The sequence below is a fragment of the Neomonachus schauinslandi genome, chromosome 4, assembly GCF_002201575.2.
Source record: "Neomonachus schauinslandi chromosome 4, ASM220157v2, whole genome shotgun sequence".
NCBI lineage: Eukaryota > Metazoa > Chordata > Mammalia > Carnivora > Phocidae > Neomonachus > Neomonachus schauinslandi.
Window position 1 is genome coordinate 49609644 of NC_058406.1, and position 17576 is coordinate 49627219.

The window sequence follows — 17576 nt, forward strand, 5'->3', positions numbered from 1 at the left end:
CTACCATTGGAGGTTATTGGCATGGGAAGCTAACTAGAAGCAGGGCATCTCTATTTGGCAGGGAGAGAAAGAGCACAAGCAGGGGGAGTGGGAGAGGGAGAAGCAGGCTTCCTGCTGAGCAGAGAGCCCAACATGGGGCTCAATGCCAGGACTCTGGGATCATGACCTGAGCTGAAGGCAGATGCTGAACTGACTGAGCCACCCACGTGCCCCAGGAGTAGGGCATCTTATGTGATGACTTTGGGGAACATATTTGGCTTTGGCCCTGAGTTGGAAATGGGAGCAAAAATGGAATTTGGTAGTCATTGACCAAGTCTGACCATTCTAGGCCAACTGCTGCAAACGTGGTTTGGTTTCCCAGGTTAATTGTAGAAGTTGCTGGTCAGAGTTCTGCTGTCATATATGCTTTGACTATCTATGTATTTCACTGGAGTTCCTACTTTCCTACATCCCCACTCAACTTTTTAATTTTTCCCAACATAATGGTTGTAAAATGGTATCCTGTTTTAATTTGTATTTCTGTAATTCACGAAGTTGAGAAGTCGTCCATATATTTTTGTAGTCATTTAGAGTTCACCCTTTGAATTTGCTGATTCATATCTTTTGCTCTTTTATCAGTGACCAAAAAAAAGCCTTTTTTTTTTTTTCCCAGTGATCTCCACACCTAATGTGGGGCTTGAACTCAATGATTCTCAGATCAAGAGTCACATGCTCTACTGAGCTAGCCAGGCGCCCCAAAGCCTCTTTTCTTTTGATGATTTACAAGAGTTCTTTGTATAACTGGATAGTAATCCAATATTGTTTTTATTTTTTTTATTTATTTTTTTTTTTTTTTAAAGATTTTATTTATTTTATTTGAAAGAGAGAGAATGAGAGAGAGCACATGAGAGGGGGGAGGGTCAGAGGGAGAAGCAGACTCCCTGCCGAGCAGGGAGTCCGATGCGGGACTCGATCCAGGGACTCCAGGATCATGACCTGAGCCGAAGGCAGTCGCTTAACCAACTGAGCCACCCAGGCGCCCCAATATTGTTTTTAGATAGTAGAAATATTTTCTCCCAGTTCATTACTCACTTTTTTTTTTTTTTAGTTTTAAGATTTATTTATTTGACCGAGACACAGTGAGAGAGGGAACACAAGCAGGGGAAGTGAGAGAGGAAGAAGCAGGCTTCCCCCGAAGCAGGGAGCCCGATGGGGCTTGATTCCAGGACCCCGGGATCAAGACCTGAACCGAAGGCAGACACTTAATGACTGAGCCACCCAGGGGCCCCCATTACTCATTTGTTAATTTTGTCTATTCTATCCTCTTTGAACAGAAATCCTCAATATTTTATGGAATCCGACCCATAATTGTTTTTGCCTTATGGTTGGTGCTTTTAAAGTCTTTAAGAATTGCTTTCCTGCCTACAATCAAATATTCTACATGTTTTTTTTTTATGTTTTTCCATTTTAAAAAATTAATGTGTAATTTATATATAGTAACATGTTTTATGACGTATAGTGTTGCAAGTTTTGATAAGTGGATACAGGTATATAATCACAATCAAGATGGAAGTGCCTGGCTGGCTCAGTCGGAAGAGCTTATGATTCTTCATCTTGGGTATGTGAGTTCAAGCCTCACATTGGGTATAGAGATTACTTAAAAAGTAAAAATCTTTTTAAAAAATATAGAATTGTTCCATCAGTCTCTAAAATTACCCTTTGAGTCTGGCTTCGCATAATGCCTTTGAGATTAATCCACATTGCTTTTATCAATCATTCTTACCATTTTATCACTGAGTAGTGTGCTTTATGGATGTATCATAGTTTGTTGATCCATTTCCAAGTTGAAGAACAGTTTTTGACAATTTCCAAAAATGTTGCCATAAGCATTTCTGTATGTATTATTTTTTGTGTGAACGTAAGGTTAAGGTTTCATTTCTCTTGGATATATGTCTGCAGTGGGATTGCTGGGTTGTATGGTAAACGTATATATATACCAAGCTATTTTCCGAAGTAGCTGAACTATTTTGCATTCCCATCAGCAAGGTATGATGTTTCCAGTTGCTCCATACTCACATCAGCACTGGGTGTGGCTTTACATTTTGACTTTTTACATTTCATTCTCTAATCTACCCAAAATCCATTTTCATATATGGTGTTAAGTCAGGAGTGAAGTTTTATTTATTGCCAAATAGTAGGCCAGTTTTCTGACTCTATTCTGTTTCATTGATCTGTTTTTCTGAAATTTACAATTTCCACTTTTTCCAAGAAAGAACATAATAAAATATTTCAAAGTAGTATGAGTGTTAAGGGGATTTCAGACTATAAAAAGGGGGATTGACGGAGTCTCCTAGAATAATGGTGTAGGGGCTGTAGAAGAGGCATGAGCTCCAGTTTGTGTGTGTGTGTTTTTTTAAAGATTTTATTTATTTGAGAGAGTGAGAGAGCATGAGCAGGGGGAGGGGCAGAGGGAGAAGCAGACTCCCCACTGAGCAGGGAGCCCAACGTGGGCCTCCATCCCAGGACCCTGAGATCATGACCTGAGCTGAAGGCAGGTGCCCCATGAGCTCCAGTTTTGAAATTTTTTGCCACAAGGCAAACTTAAAAATTTTATACACTATATAGAAAATAATCTTTAGTGTGTTGTCTTGGGGAGAGGCTTGCCGCTGCCTGATCCAAGTTGCCCACAGTCCAGCTCCACCCCATCTCCCCAGGCTTGAGCCATTCTGGTAAATAAGTTTTGGTTTGAAGGTGAAATATGTGGAAATTCAGTGATTGTTACGTTTATGACTTATAGGCTGTTGATTTAATTACAGCAATGCCCTTAAAAAAAAAAGTGTGTGTGTATATATATATTGTGAGTTCAAGCCCTGCATTGGGCTCCATACTGGGCATGGAGCCTAGTTTAAAAAGGTGGAAGAAGTCAAGTATATATATATATATATATACACACACACACAAAGATGGCTCTATTGTTGGAGATTTGATAAAAGTAAAATGTTCATTTCCTCATCCATTTTGTTTATTGGACTTGTGGAATAACAAGCATGACTTTAAATGCTATTGTATGTATTTGATCTGTGGAACCAGTCTGCCATTAATTGGGCGTGTGTTTCTTCGTGGGAGTCAGCCGAGTGTGTTGGAAGGCTGGTGAGGACCAAGAGAGAGAAGAGTGGTGGCAGCTGAACTTCTGTGTATTAAACACCAGGATGCTTTTCTTGCACATACTCTCCTTTCTCATCACTAAAATATTCTGTGTGATTACCCCCCCCATGTTGTAGATGAGGAAATGAAAAATCATACACATTACTTGCAGAAATTTATAGAAACAGCAAGAAGAATGATGAGAATTCTAAGTGGCCATCAATATCAAACTGGTGTTACTGGTATTTTAACATATTGCCTCCTGGGTTTAATTTCTTTCTTTTTTTTTTTTAAGATTTTATTTGGCAGAGAGAAACACAGCGAGAGAGGGAACACAAGCAGGGGGAGTGGGAGAGGGAGAAGCAGGCCTCCTGCGGAGCAGGGAGCCCGATGCGGGGCTCGATCCCAGGACCCTGGGATCATGACCTGAGCTGAAGGCAGACACTTAACGACTGAGCCACCCAGGCGCCCCGGGTTTAATTTCTTTTTAATTGTGGTTACAATTACCACAGTTAGTAAAGTAATTAACCATTAACTTTACCATCTTAAAAAAAAATTCTTAAGTGTACAGTTTAGTGTTAAGTATATTCACATTATCTGGCAGCATCTCTAGAACTTCTGTCTTGCAAAACTAAAACCTCCCATTAACCCCCCCTCCCTTTCCCTCAGCAATCACGTTTCTATTTTCTGTTTAGGATTTTGACTACTTTAGATCCCTCATGAGTGACATTATCAGTATTTGTCCTTTTGTGACTGGCGTATTTCACTTAGTATAATGTCCTTGAAATTCATCCACGTTGTAACACGTAACAGGATCTCCTTTTTAAAAGGCTGCATGACATTCCATTGCGTGTATATCCCACATTTTCTTTATCCATCTGTCAGGGGACATTTGAGTTGTTTGTACCTCTTGGCTATTGTGAATAATACTGTAATGAACATGGGTGTGTGCGTAAATAGCTTACGATTCTGCTTTGAATTCTTTTGGTAAATACCCAGAAATGGAATTGCTGGATCATATGGTAATTTTTAATTTTTTCAGGAGGTTTGATATTGTGTTACATAGTGGCTCTACTATTTACATTCCTAATTGCCTCCAGATTTTTAAAGAAATACAAACACCCTAGGGACTAAATCCCTACCCGCATGGTATCCTTGTCTCCACAGGCAGCATATGAAGAGAGTTAGAAGGTATCAGTGGATCAATAAATTCTTTGCAACAAACCTTGAATGGTTTCCAGCCATTCTCAGAAACTATTTACTCCCTGCAAATCTGCATAGTCTGGGAAGTCAAACCAGACTTAAAGGAGGTGATCCCCATAGCAAGCCCTGAAGGGTCCTAGAAGTTAGATGGGCCAAGACAGGAAGAAGGGCTTCCAGGTAGATAGAACAGCCTGGAAAATCCAGTCCTGAGAGGACTTGACTCCTGCTGAGAATTTCCGTTGCTCTCTTATGGCACAAGCCCCAGGCTCTCCTAAAAATCCGTGTTTTTTACTTTCTAGTTCATGGTTAGTTTTTCTCTGGGAATATGTGGTAATCTCCCCCAGGGCAGACAGCACACCCCTGCCCTTAGAGACAGAGATGTCCTCTTACTGCAACAAGGGAAGGTGGGAACTCATTACCGAGGGTCCGAACACCTTTATGCTGAGAGAGACATTCTCTGACTTTAGAGTTTATGGTCTTAGTGGGAAAGCCAGGCATTAAAGAAGGACTTGGGGGGCGCCTGGGTGGCTCAGTCGTTAAGCGTCTGCCTTCGGCTCAGGTCATGATCCCAGGGTCCTGGGATTGAGCCCCACATTGGGCTCCCTGCTCCTCAGGAAGCCTGCTTCTCCCTCTCCCACTCCCCCTGCTTGTGTTCCCTCTCTCGCTGTGTCTCTCTCTGTCAAATAAATAAAATCTTTAAAAAAAAAAAAAAAGGACTTGGGAGTTAAATAAAAGGGGAAGTACTGTGTTCTCTGGGAGCCCTAAGGGGGTTTATTAGAGGCTTATCTGAGGTTTATCAGAGGACATATGCCTGAGATATGGAAGGGGCACCTGGGTGGCTCAGTGAGTTAAGAGTCCGACTCTAGATCAGCTCAGGTCTTGATCTTAGGGTTGTGAGTTCAAGCCCTGCATTGGGCTCCATACTGGGCATGGAGCCTAGTTAAAAAAGGTGGAAGAAGTCAAGTATCGATATATAACAGCTACACCCAATCTTGGAATCAAATAGAGGAGATGTTTTGATATCTTGCCAAATTTGCACAAGAAAAAGGAACATGATGTTTTACTTTGATCAGTTTCTAGGGTCAGATCAGTGCAGATACCCCACTCCAGTCAAGAATAAGCAGTTCAAGGGGCACCTGGATGGCTCATTAGTTAAGCATCTGCCTTCCGCTCAGGTCATGATCCCGGGGTCCTGGGATCGAGCCCTGCATCGGGCTCCCTGCTCAGCAGGAAGCCTGCTTCTCCCTCTCCCACTCCCCCTGCTTGTGTTCCCTCTCTCACTGTGTCTCTCTCTGTCAAATAAATAAAATCTTAAAAAAAACAAAACAAAACAGTTCAAGCTGCTAAAAGTGCATAATTTGATGTTGCCTTAGAGATCTCTGAGGAGCACAGTGCAGCCGCCAAGCCACACGGGGATAACAATGGTTCGTAAGCCTAAGGACAGTGACTGGGGAGCAGAATCAGAAGGTGACAGTTTAGGGGCGCCTGGGTGGCTCAGTTGGTTAAGCGACTGCCTTCCGCTCAGGTCATGAACCTGGAGTCCCAGGATCGAGTCCCGCATCGGGCTCCCTGCTTGGCAGGGAGTCTGCTTCTCCCTCTGACCCTCCTCCTTCTCATGCTATCTGTCTCTCATTCTCTCTGTCTCAAATAAATAAATAAAATCTTTAAAAAAAAAAGAAGGTGACAGTTTAGAGGCCTTGGGGTTCTGTGATAAGCTGAGTATGCCTGTATCTTGTGAAAGGGAAGGAAAGGGGAAATTACCCAAAACTTACACTGAAACAGCACAGCTATTCGAACATTGATTTTTAAATAATGATTTGTATGCCTTGTATAATTTTAGAGCCCAATGAGTTTTATTTTCTGCCTATATCCCTTAATAAACGGTATTTTTTTTTTTTTAAGATTTTATTTATTTGACAGCACAAGCAGGGGGAGCGGCAGGCCAAGGGAGAGGGAGAAGTAGGCCCCCCCGCTGAGCAGGGAGCCCGATGCAGGACTCGATCCCAGGACCCTGGGATCATGACCCGAGCGGAAGGCAGACGCTTAACTGACTGACCCACCCAGGCACCCCAATAGAGGATATCTTTTCATTAAAAGGCTTTTTACCATCATTTTAATTGCTGCATAATCCCTCAGATAAATATGCCCTAATTTGTTAAATCTTCCTCCTGCCTTTGGACATTTTGGTTTTACGTTTGGAGTCAGCACAAACAGAAACTTGGAAATTTTTAAGGGTTGGAATGTTTCCTTTGTTCAGCCCTACAGGACTCCTGTCAGAGGACAGTCTAGCAGGACTGGAATGAATGGATCAAAGAGCATGGTCATTTTATGCCTTTTGCTAAATGTTACTCATACTGCTTTCAAAAACGGTGTTAGTGGTTTCGGCTGTCTCAACTGTAAGGACCAGCTTCTTACCTCTGGCTGCCGACAAAGGAGATAATTGAAAACACATTTCAGGAGGAAAAATGGGGTACCTTTTAACTTTCAAAGTTGACTTCTAGTGAGATAACAAACCTGGTTGCGTTATGTCACTGGGGGTTATGCGGAGGCTCTGTACCTATTTATCTACTTGGAGATTGTGCTTTTAAGTTTACGTCTTTACAGGCTTGTTCTCTCCCTTCTCCCTGCGTTACCAAAGAACTGGGCCTCTTTCTACCCACTTAATCTTTTATCTCCTCTAGTTTTATGTTTTTCACTTCTTGCTTTGGTTTTAGCCTTTGGCTCATTTACATTAAATATCCTTCATCGTGGGGCACCTGGGTGGCTCGGTTGGTTGAGCATCTGCCTTTCCTTTGGGTCGTGATCTCCAGGTCCTGGGATCAGCCTCTCTGCTCAGCGGGAGGTCTTCTCTCTCCCTCTCCCTCTGTGATCTCTCTCATTCTCTCTCAAAGAAAATCTTTAAATAAATAAATAAATGTCCTTCATCGTATCTCCTTTGGGGTTTCTAATACTTATTTTAAAATTCTGTTTCATTTCTTTTACCAAGATTTACCTTTTTCTTACTCTTTTTTGAAATTTTCTTTGTACCTTTTTCTTATTCTTAATGTAGTTGAAGTCACTCTTTACTTTCACCCTCATTTCCTACTTCACTTTAGGGTTGTATCTGTGTCTCCTTGTTCTTCTGTGTTTCGTTCTGGTTTGTGTTTAGAGCAGGGCCGGAGAAAACAGTTCTCTTAGGAAGAAGTGTGCAGAGGACCCAGTGTGTTTACAAGCAAACGTTGAGGCCACCACTTGCCTTGAACTCCCCCTAACCCTAACCCCTGTGCTATGCAGCTTTCCAAAACCCCTCACCTCTTGGACCCTTCCCCAACCCCAGTCCACACAAGGAGTCCAGGAGGGAGGAGCCTGCCCTTCCCCCTGTCTTCTAGCCAAGCTCTCAGAATTTCCTGGCTGACCAGCTGAGGGAGCCTTGTGTTAGGGCTTTCCAACACCTCTTATGTACCTAACTTCCCAAAGACAGAGAGCTGGTATGCATATCCTTGGGCCCTAAAGGTGGCCAAGGACTGATGGAGTGTGCTTTCTTGGGGAGAGGTGAGGATGAGTCTGGGTGTCCACTTGTGTATTACAGGAACCCTCCAAACTTAACAATGAGCAGGGGGTAGGAAAAGGAGTTTGACTGTGGGCCAGAGATGATTCTTCTGTCTCCGTGTTCTGGTATGGAACTCTCAGGGCCTGAGAATTCTGAACTGGAATGTGGCATTCTGTGGCCTCATGAAGGCATATTTGTAGTAGTTTGCTAGGTTTTGTAATTTTTATTTATTTTTAAGATTTTTATTTATTTAGAGAGAAAAAGAGGGGGGCAGGGGGGAGGAGCAGAGGGAGAGGGACAAGCAGACTGCTCTGAGCATGGCAGCTGATGCAGGCCTCTATCGCAGGACCTGGAGATCGTGAACTGAGTCGAAACCAAGAGTCAGTCGGTTAAGCATCTGCCTTCGGCTCAGGTTATGATCCCAGGGTCCTGGGATCGAGCCATGATGGGCTCCCTCTCAGCGGGGAGTCTGCTTCTCCCTCTCCCCGCCCCCGCTCCTGCTCACTCTCTCTCAAATAAATCAAATCTTTAAAAAAAATAAATGTTCAGGTAGGAATATGTGGGCCTCCATTTGTACTCTTGCTGTAGAGTTGGGGTGAACCATTCTGATTTACTGCAACCTGGGAGCTTTTGAAGGGTTATATTTAGGGGAGTGTCATGATCAAAACTATGCTCAAAGACTTTGGTGGTGAACTTTTTTTTTTTTAAGATTTTATTTATTTGAAAGAGTGAGTGCATGCTTGTGCATGCGAGCAGACAAAGGAACGGGGATAAGCAGACTCCACGCTGAGCCCAGAGCCCAACACGGGGCTCGACCCCACGACCCTGAGACCACAACTAAGCCAAAACCAAGAGTTGGACATTCAACTGACTGGGCCACCGAGGCACCCCGGTGGTGAATTTTTTCAAAATTGAATTAAATGAGAAAGTATTAGGATAAGGAAGGAAATAGTTAAAACTCAATGGGAAGATGACACCATAAAAAAGTTACAAATTAAATACGGAAAAATTATTTTTACCTTTAGTCAGAGGTAATAGACACCTGATATAAGCCTTAAACTTATACACAATGTTACATGCCAGTTATGTTTCTTTTTTTTTTTTTTTTTTTTTTTTTTTTTTTTTTTTTTTTTATTTGAGATAGAGAGAATGAGAGACAGAGAGCATGAGAGGGAGGAGGGTCAGAGGGAGAAGCAGACTCCCCGCCGAGCAGGGAGCCCGATGCGGGACTCGATCCAGGGACTCCAGGATCATGACCTGAGCCGAAGGCAGTCGCTTAACCAACTGAGCCACCCAGGCGCCCTCTTTTTTTTTTTTTTTAAAGATTTTATTTATTTATTTGACAGAGAGACACAGCGAGAGAGGGAACACAAGCAGGGGGAGGGGGAGAGGGAGAAGCAGGCTTCCCGCGGAGCAGGGAGCCCGATGCGGGGCTCGATCCCAGGACCCTGAGATCATGACCTGAGCCGAAGGCAGATGCTTAACGACTGAGCCACCCAGGCGCCCCGCCAGTTATGTTTCAATTAAGAAATTTGTTTTGATGTGAAATGGTTAAAAAAAAAAAAAGGACAGAAAGTTCACCAACACAGAGTTAGAAACAACAGAATGCATCAAAGTGATGCACTATGGAGCATTCTCGTTTGCTGGAGTTTGGTCATTCTGCAGGCTGGATTCTTCATACAGTCCTTTCTTTTAAGGTTTCCATTTTGAAGGCAAGGGCCAAACTTCTTAGTTTAAGCTGATGGTTTCCAGATTCAGGAAAGTTTTTTGAGGAGCCACAGAGATTTGCTGCACCTGCCACCCCAAGCTAAAGTATTTTGCTCCATGTGTCAAAGCCACAGATTTTGTCAGCTTAAGTTCTTCAAAGGAAATACAAAACCTTGGACCATTGAACTGGTAAATAGATTTCCTACCCCAGTGTTTCCCAATATTGATTAAGATATTGCATGACTTTTCCTTCTCTGTTTCTCTTCTAACTCATTTTGGTTTTACACAGAATTGGGTTTTTAATCATCAAAGCTAAGACATAGCAAAAAAATAATGACATCATCACTTGAAGCTTATCTCCATCTACTAAGTTCACCACTTAGTCATGACGACACCCTAATTCTAGCAAAAAGTCTAAGGAATTATTCACCCTCCTAACCACACAGGGGAATTGCTAATATACTGGGCAGTTAGAAGAACAATGGCGGTAGATCATCTTATTTAAACTTGTGAGATAATACGACAATTCAGAAGTGGAAACCCTTGTGAAATTTTTTTCTTGTTTGGTACCAAGATCATTAGTCCTTTATAGTTGTTGCATACTGTAAGGTTTAAAGAGTCGAATAAGCAAGAGTACTCCATGATACATTTGAAACATGAAAGACTGTGCTGTAACTTAGAGGCACAAAGTTGAAGTTTCTTTCTCTCTTTTTTTTTTTTTAAAGATTTATTTATTTATTTATTTGTCAGAGAGAGAGACAGAACACAAGCAGGGAGAGAGGCAGGCAGAGGGAGAAGCAGGCTCCCTGCTGAGCAAGGAGCCCAATGTGGGACTTGATCCCAGGACCCTGGGATCATGACCTGAGGTGAAGACAGACGCTTAACCGACTGAGCCACCCAGGCGTCCCCAAAGTTGAAGTTTCAAGCAAGTCTAGATGACCCCAGTATTCATCAGAGCTACTTTAAATAGACCAATATCTAAGTAAGCAGACTCGTGGGGCTCCTGGCTGGCTTAGTCAGAAGAGCATGTGACTCTTGACCTCAGGGTCATGAATTTGATCCCATGTTGGGTATAGAAATTACTAAATAAGCAGCATTACTATCTTTCCAGAGCTTTTAGAATAAACTTGTTATACTTTGAGCATTCATGTGGGTACTATAAAGATAGTGATCGCTCATCACTTCTCTGAAATTTCTTGCCTGCCTTAACTTTTTCAGTCTTTTTTCAATGGGTGAATGATTTCTTAAGAAGTCTGAATCTTCTGAGTACAGTTCATCTGGTAAAAGCTGGCCGGTCCCATTTACAGTTAATAATGAGATCAGCAGCTGTCTTTTTGTTCATGCTAACATGCTATCCAAACAAAATTTGAACTTGCAAATCAGGCAAAGTTTTCGAGTCTTCCTATTTTGTAGAAGAGGGGGACTGCTAACCAAAATGTATTTAGCTGGAACACTTGCAATAGCCTGTAATGGAGAGAACTATCGGCAGCCTACCACCTCAGCTGTGTAGGGACAGGCCACAGAGAAGAAGGTCTTAGACGCTGTGGTCCCGGGATGCACCAGTTGGTGGGCCAGATGCCCCAGTCAGTGGGTATGCTGTCGAGGTGCACGCAAAGATGTCCCCACATGGTCAAGGTGACATGGATGTGCCAGGTAGGCAGGCCAGGTGGCTGCTCCAGCTCGGGCCCTGAAACCAGCAGGTTGCTCAAAGTCCCAGCAGCAGCACCACCCCCTACGTGAAGGCCAAAGGCCTCACAGATTTGCTTGGCTTCTAAAGAAAAAAATTTGGTTACAGAATTTTCTGTTATAAAGTTACTTATGTAAGCTTTGTTCTTATTTAAACTCCTTGGGCTTAACACTCTTCTGCAACTATGAAATGGAAACAGACTTACATCTGAATTACAAAGAAAGCTGCAAAGCCAGTGAAATTAAAAACATTAATATAGCCATATCCACAATGTTGTTCTGGAACTTAATAGTTGTTCACAGCATGATTATGAACTCCCTAGAACTTTCTGCCTGTCTTTGGGAGAGACCTAATTCTCGCGGGGCATTTCTCTCTTCAAACCGACCAGGAAACCTTCCTTCCCCCAGTGTGCCAAGACAGAAGCAGCTCTGGTAACTGAGGAAGAGACCCTAGGAGATGCTTATATTAGGCTTTTTTTTTTTTCCCATCCTCTCTGAATTACAACATAAAATTAAATTGTTTTCAAGAACATGCGGATTCCCCCCAGATCCACTCTTTGAAAAATGATGAACTCTGCAAACAAACTGTCAAGAAATGAACACAGCAAGAACTTGATGCAAGAGGTGAGACTCAAAAGCAAGAATCTTGCTGTCTCACCCAGAGGGACGGGGATGTGGTCCTACCCCCTCAAGCCCCAGAGCCCCTCTCGCCTCTGTCAGAGCCTTCGGACCAGAAGAATCTGTGTTCCATGCAGAGCCCGGGTGTAGCAGGGGCAGAAAGCTTACGGGTCTTCAGCGACATTAATCATCATCATCTGTTCATGCTTCCAGTGATGCCAGATTTGAGCCTGGCTGCCTGGCAGTTGGCCTCTCCAGACAAGGATAGGGCTCTGCTGGGAAGAAAGATACTGTGTCAAACTCTCTGCCATCCAAGAATTTATCATCTCATTAGGGAAATTTTAATTTAAAAAATTGTATGTGCCCAAGAGACAGCCAAAACAGGTTTACAAATTAATTCAAGGCAACAGAGATTTTGAAGAGACCGTAACTGGTTTCTCCCTTCTCTCATTACACTTCCCCAGCCAGACTCTCTGGACTGGCAGTTCTCTGTTTTGCTTTCTCTCTGCCTAGCCCATAGGCTGCTCCCACAACCTCCCCATTATCACCTGGAAATGCCTTCCACTTAGCATTTGATGTCACCTCCGCCAGGAAGCTGTCTCTGATGCCTAAGACATAGAGCCCTTTTTATTCTCCTCAGCCCCAGGCTGGAGGCAGGCACTCAATAATTGAAGGGCCACATTGGTAAGACCTGGAAAATTGATGGTCCCTTATAGACAACAGGGTACTTGGCTAGAGTTGCTCCTCCTCTTTCTCCTCCTCCACCACCACCACCTCCACCACCACCACCGTCTTCTTCTTCAAAAGTAACCTCTACCCCCAATGTGGGGCACAAACTCACAACCCCGAAGCTCAAGGGTCGCATGCTCTGTTGACTGAGCCAGCCAGGAACCCCTTGGCTGGAGGTTTTTAAGTGCTGTCTGAGTTCAGGATTGGCCCCAACCTGGCAATAATAGCCCATTGGCCACCAAAAGCCTGCTAGCCAAGTGGGGTCTAGTAATGATAAGCTCTCAGTTTCTTAGACAAGCACTTAAAAAAAAAAAGTAGATCCTGAAAACGGAGTGTCAATACTCTTACCTGCTCCACCAACCTTTTTTTTTTCTTTATATTCCACATGAAAAAAATAAGTGTCTGAAGTGTTTGGGGAAGTGCTCAACTTTCTTGGGCAATGACTTTGTCCCTGCCCCATGTGATTATATACTTCTCTCTTCACAGCTTCCTTGTGTCTTTGCCTTTCTCTCCTTCCTACTTAGCCTTGGTTCCATCTCCCGGAGCCAGAGCTCGAAATGAAAACAAGTGAAGTGTCGCAGCAGAGTCTGCTGTCCCCTTTGTGTGCCAGAGAGGCGGTTATAGAGGACAGATGCTGGTAGAGCAAGCGGGGCTGGAAATCTTACTGGCTTGAGTCATGCTGGTAGGAGAGTCCCTTCCTTCCTATTTCCGTTTGATGGTGCTGTTTTTTCTTCATTCAAGTATTTATTTTAACTTCATTTAGACTGTTCTAGGAGCTTTACTTTAGGAGTGGGTTCTCCCACTTAAGTACGTGGATTGCACTTGCATGGCCTTGGACTTCCTCACATGTATTAGAATTCTTGCTCAAGAGATTTCTCCTTACCTGGCTTGGTTTGTGGAAGTCTCCATTTGGTTGCCTCCTCTTGGGTTCTATTTTGGATTCCCTGATTCTAGATCATTTTTAATGTTAGTGGATTGGCTTGGATTTTGCCACCCTGAGAATACAGGCCCCACATGTATGTGGACTCAGGATTCCAGTTGCATGGTTCCAGTCTGGGAGGGCTAACTCTTGTCTTCTAGCTAAGAACCTGGGGTAATGGAAGGACATTCAGACACTTCCCTTTGTGGATGGGCAGCCAGATCCAACTTCTCATTAAATGCCAGGCTTGTGGGCATTTTTAACCTCAGTTCCTATAGCCTGTATTCCTCTCTGGTCCTTTCATAGGCTATACAACCTCAACTACTCATATATTGGACACCTGTGGAACCCCCTTTTCTTGCCTTAGAGACAAGTATTAAAATATTTTAATACTCAGATATTTTAAATATTCTAGCTAGCATTTTTATGTATTAGGCAGAGAAAGTAGTGTTTTAGAATATGCCCAATCTACCATCTTGACCTGAATTTTTTTTTTTTTAAGATTTTATTTATTTATTTGACAGAGAAACAGCAAGAGAGGGAACACAAGCAGGGGGAGTGGGAGAGGGAGAAGCGGGCTTCCCGCAGAGCAGGGAGCCTGATGCAGGGCTCAATCCCAAGACCCTGGGATCATGACCTGAGCCGAAGGCAGATGCTTAACGAATGAGCCACCCAGGCGCCCCTTGACCTGAATTTTTAACTAGAAGTTATTTTTAATAAAATACTGCTTTTTCATATTAAGTTTTTAAGGGGGGAAGGGGCAGAAAGAGAAAGAATCTTAAGGAAACTCCACACCCAGCACAGAGCCCGAAATGGTGCGCGATCTCACAACCCTGAGATCATGACCTGAGCCAAAATCAAGACTTGGACACTTAACCTACTAAGCCACCTAGGTTCCCCTAATGTTAATTTTTAAATAATCTCTTTTCTCACCTCTTACTTTTCTAGTAGGTTTAAGCTGGTGTTTTTTTTTTTTTTTAGATGTTCCATCATATGCTCTGTAAATAATGACAGTTTTGCAACCTCCTTTCTATTAATTACACATTTTAATTTAGTCCTTGTCTAATTGTCTTGGCAGGAATTTCTAGAGCAATAGTCAACCGTGGTACTCTTAGGTCCTCTCTTATACCTGACTTGGTCAGAAATGCTTCTGGCGTTTTAGCATGAAACACATTCGGGCTTTGGTTTTGAGAAATATTTTCATTAAAATAAAGGAATACCTTTTATTTTCATTTTCTTAAGGATTTTATTTTTAAGTAATCTCTACACCCGGTGTGGGGCTCAAACTCAAAACCTCCACATCAAGAGTCACACGCTCTACTGACTAAGCCAGCAAGATACTCCATTTTCTTTTTATTAAGAGGTTTATGAAGAGGAGTGGGTGTATAAATTTTAATAAATACATTTTTAATAGTAAAGACAATCATGGCTTTTCTCTTGACTTACTTAAAATTAATTTATATTACTAAATTTCCTAATATGGAATCATCCTTGGATTCCTTGATTCCTGAAATGAACTTTACTTGGTCTTGGTATGTTATTCTTTTAATGTACTGCTGATTTGATTTGATATATACAATTTATATGTGGTTGGTATGTGTATATATATATATTTAAACTTTTTTCCAACTCTTTACAAGTAAAACGAGTCTGCAGTTTTGTCTTTATTAGGTTCTCAGATCAGTCATTTGCCAATTATGTAAAATGAGTTAAGGTATTTCCTTTACTTCTCTATGCTCTTGAATAGTTTAAACATTATCAAAAAACCTGTTTATTCAATTTTTAAAGATTCACATGTGAAATGATTTAGGACTAGGGTATTGGAGGAGAATTGTCTTTATTTCTGCATGTTATTTATTTGTTTATTCCCATGTGTTTCCAACCCAGTTTTGGGAAAAATATTTTCATAGAAGATCATCAGTTTTATTAGGATTTTCAAAATGTATTAAATTATAGTGGTATATAATGGTCTCATACTTACCTCTATTTCCTCTGTACATGGGACAAGTTTCCCTTTCCTAATTTTGTGTTTTTGTGCTCTCTTCCTTGTTTCTTCTGTAAGGCTAGCTAGTGACATCCATATTGTTCAGTGATCTAGTTTTTAGATTTATAAATTCATTTTTTTGTTTTCTTAATCATTGATTTCTTTTTTTAAAAGATTTTATTTGAGAGAGAAATAAAATTTTTTTTTAAAAAAAGGGTTTCAGGGCGCCTGGGTGGCTCAGTCGTTAAGCGTCTGCCTTCGGCTCAGGTCATGATCCCAGGGTCCTGGGATCGAGTCCCACATCGGGCTCCCTGCTCGGCAGGAAGCCTGCTTCTCGCTCTCCCACTCCCCCTGCTTGTGTTCCTGCTCTCGCTCTCTCTCTCTCTGTCAAATTAATAAATAAAATCTTTTAAAAAAATAAATAAATAAATAAAAATTAAAAAAGGGTTTCATCCTCAACTCTTCTTCTTTTCCCTTCTCTCCTTGGAACCCTCAGGATTTTAGTGATTACTTTCATCCAAATCACTTCTACTCCTAACACTCTTTCCTGACCCTCCAGAGCGCTGTTCATCCCACCTGACTTTGAGCACTGACCATGCGGGGGTGCCTGAAGTCCTATGTGCCCAACACCCCGATTGCTAGCAGGGGAAGGGGCAAAGGAGGAGGGAGAGGGACAAGCAGACTCCGCACGGAGCGCACAGAGCCCCACGTGAGGCTCAATCTCACGACCCTGAGGTCTTGACCTGAGCTGAAATCAGGAGTCTGATGCTTAACGGACTGAGCCATCCAGGCGCCCTTTAATCATTAATTTCTGATTTTAACTTTATTGCTTCCCTTATTTTACTTTCTTTGGGTTTATTTATTGTTTTTCTAACTTCTTGGAATAGATGACTCCTCCTGTATTTTTTCTGTTACCAGCAGTTAATGTGTAACTGGACTCTCCTTTGAGGTAGTGCCTTGTGTTGACCTTCTAGGATGTCACACCCACTGGAGATGGCCTTTTGGGGAATTTACTTATTTCAACATATTTTGCTACTTCAAACCCAAAGGACTAGATGAGAACCCTAGGTGAGTTCTGAACATGCAGAAACTGGGCATGAAAAGATTGTAATATCAGAGGAAACGATTTAAGCAAGTTCTCAGAGGTCGTAGAAGCATAGAGGTATTGTTAAGCTGGAGGGTATACCAAGTAGGGTAGTGATGGATGTTTGGAAGCCAGACCACACCGGATCTTGAATCCAAGGCTAGAGTTTAGAGAATTTCTATAGGCAGTGGAGAGCCCTTGTTTAGGGTTGGATGCTGTGAGCTCAGAAAGGATTCAGGCAAATGACGGGACCGGGCTGTCAGGCACAGGTGGTAGGGTAGGACATGCATCAGGCACCCCCGCATGGCCAGTGCTCAAAGTCAGGTGGGATGAACAGCATTCTGGAGGGTCAGGAAAGCGTGTTAGGAGTGGAAGTGATTTGGATGAAAGTAATCACTAAAGTCCTGAGGGTTCTAAGGAGAGAAGGGAAAAGAAGAAGAGTTGAGGATGAAACCTTTTTTTAATTAAGTTTTTAATTTTAATTCCAGTATAGTTCATATACAGTGTTATGTTAGTTTCAGGTGTACAATATAGTGATTCCACAGTCCATATAACACCCGGTGCTCATCACATCGGTGTCCTCCTTAATCCCCATCATGTATTTCACCCATCCCCTCGCCCACCTCCCCTCTGGTAACCAGCAGTTCTCTAAAGTGAAGAGTCTGTTTCTTGGTTTGTCTCTCTCTCTCTTTCTTACCCCTTTGCTCATTTGTTGTGTTTCTTACATTCCACATATGAGTGAAATCATATGGTATTTGTCTTTCTTTGACTTCTTTCACTTAGCATTATACTCTCTAGCTCCATCCATGTTGTTGCAAATGGCAAGATCTCATTCTTTTTTATGGCTGAGTAATATTCCTATATATATATATATATGTATGTATGTATGTATATATGTATGTATGTATGTATCTCACATCTTCTTTATCCGTTCATCTTTCGATGGATACTTGGGCTGCTTTCATAATTTGGCTCTTGTATATAATGCTGCTAT